This window comes from Notamacropus eugenii, chromosome 1 (assembly GCF_028372415.1).
Source record: "Notamacropus eugenii isolate mMacEug1 chromosome 1, mMacEug1.pri_v2, whole genome shotgun sequence".
Lineage (NCBI taxonomy): Eukaryota > Metazoa > Chordata > Mammalia > Diprotodontia > Macropodidae > Notamacropus > Notamacropus eugenii.
The window spans coordinates 174,591,829-174,594,339 of record NC_092872.1 but is presented as its reverse complement, the minus strand read 5'-3'; the positions used below and the strand labels follow the sequence as shown (position 1 = coordinate 174,594,339).

At 41.8% G+C, this 2,511-nt stretch overlaps 1 pseudogene; it reads right to left on the bottom strand.

Annotated features, from left to right (window-relative positions):
• Positions 1-525: 525 nt before the first annotated feature.
• On the bottom strand, positions 526-1,333 carry LOC140524394 (small ribosomal subunit protein eS4-like; annotated as a pseudogene).
• Positions 1,334-2,511: the final 1,178 nt, after the last annotated feature.

Sequence of the window (2,511 nt, the reverse complement as noted above, 5' to 3'; positions counted from 1 at the left end):
AGGTACCCTTAATACTAACCTGGAGATCTTAGACCAGGGTGGGGAACCCGTGGCCTCAAGGCCACATGTGGCCCTCTAGGTCCTCAAGTAGAGCTCTTTGATTGAATCCAAACATCACGGAACAAGTCCCCTTAATGAAAAGATTTGTTGCATTGTGAGGGCAAGCAAAGTAGGATCTTTTCTTTTCTTGAACTTTTACTGTTATCTTTTGTTTTCACATCAGCCATTTTGGGATGTATCCTCTCCCCATCCTCCAGTCAGTGAGCTGTCCCATTTAACAAAGAAAAGCAGTTAAGCAAAACCAGTACAGATGTATCTTCTAACATTTTATGCGCCATTCATACCCACACTACCCTAATTCAAGGAAAGAGAAAGAGATTTATGGCTTGTTCAGTCTCACTTGATAAGACTGAATGGTTTAAGCTACCTATTTCTTATTTAGTGTATTTTATATTTTTGTAGGGTAATCACATTTTTTTTTTGGTTAAAATTTGTAACATCTCAATTTTATTGAAACCTCACAAATTCTTATCTGCAATCATTTAGCCACTGCTCTGCTTAGCTGCCAATCTCTTGTCTCTTTCTTCAACAATTGTCAGGCTTCCCCTTTCCTTAGGGAAGAGAGATGCAAGGCTTATTACCTTTATCAATAACAAATATGTTGGAGAGCCTAGTGGCAAAACTATTGCCATTGGTATCTTTTACATGGACAACATCATAAGAGCCAGGATACTTCTCCCTGTTTGTGATCACACCAATTCAACCCAAATTAGCCCCACTGGTCATCATACACCGGGTTACCAGCATCAAACTTGGTAAAGTCAGTGATCTTGCCAGCTTCTAAATCAATCTGAATTGTATCATTCACTTTGATGAGAGGATCTGGGTAATGGAGAGTATGAGCATCATGGGTGACCAGATGGGGAATACTTTTTGTACCCACAAAGATTTTTCTAACTTTGCACAATTTATATTTAGCCTCCTCAGCTGTAATATGATGAACAGCAAAGCACCCCTTTGTGTCATAAACCAGATGGAAATGTTCACCTGTCTTCTCAATGCTAATGACATCCATAAAGCCAGCAGGGTATGTAATATCAGTTTGGACCTTGTCATCAATCTGAGTGAATCACTGCATGCAGATCTTCTTTACTTCATCTCCATTCAGGGCATACTTGAGTCTGTTTCTCAGGAAGATGATAAGCAGCAGACATTCCCTCAGCTTGTGTGGACCTGTGGATGGTCTTGGAGCAAAAACTTCTGTTAATTTTTCCAGCATCCAGTGCTTTGGAGTTGCTACATGCTTCAGATGCTTCTTGGGACCACGAGCCATGGTTACATTGCACCCGAGTTAAAGTGGGAAATTTACTTGGCTGTAAGGTCAGAGGCTCCATCTACTTATAAGTTGTATGCATTTGGCCAAGTCACTTTTCCCTTTTGGGGCTCGGCGTCTTTACCAGCAGCACAACCAGCTGGTCCCAAGGCCGTGTGGCAAGAGATCACATGCCAAAGTAGGATCTTTTGATGTTTTTGTTCATACCAAGAAGCATAATGCCTCCGAATAATATGATTAAGGAGTATCTTTCCCACACATTGTTGGGCCTCGGAAGATTTGTAGGAAGGCCAATATCTTTTGTTAATGAGGCACTGGTTCTCAAGGGATGTTATGCCCTTTGGTTTTAAAAAGTGTATAAAAGACTCTGAGGTGTGGATTTACTTTGGGGCTTAGTTTTTGGAAGAAGGTTTCTGTGCCGGATGAGACTCTGGGAAGCCACTCAGCAGGCCCCCGGCTTTGAAAACCCACATGTTGGTGCTTCCTTCTCTGGCAACTATGTATGTAATGGTCAGACAGTTGGATCTGTCTGTTGAACTATGATATATGTATTGCTTATGTCAGATAGTTTGGAAGTGCTGTCTATTGATTTAGATTTCTCTGTATTTTAAGTTCAGGGTGCTAACTTTTTCCCCTGAACTAAATGAATAATACATGTTCTTGATTAAAGGAGATTGCAAACCCCTCAAAAGTTGCTTTTTCTTTTATGAATGCAGATCTAAGAATCTGTAGACAGTATGTCAGAGTGCTTATTGATATGTGGGTGGAGTGGAATCAGGGACTCACCTGAGTTCTCCAGCAGACTTCTTCAGATACTTCTAAAGAGTGAGTCTAAACAAATTAAGAGGCAGAATCCACAAAGAGACAGACTGTGGCAGATTTCCAGCTCTGAATAACTTTCGAGGGTTGGGCTTGGAAAATAGCAGAGTGTGTGGACCATACCTGCACAGACCTGATCATGACATGGACAGAATGGACCCCAGTAGACTGAATCACTGGCAGTATTGGAAACTCCCAGACCTCCTGGTACAGGAGGGTGTCTGTCAAAGCCGAATGAGAGAGAGGTGGTCCTACCTGGGTGGCAGCAACAACTACTCCTGGGCCTATCAGCCCACAGACTGAATGTTTGAAAGTCACCTATTTAAACTTTCAGGAGTCAAGATAAACAGTAAGTTGCT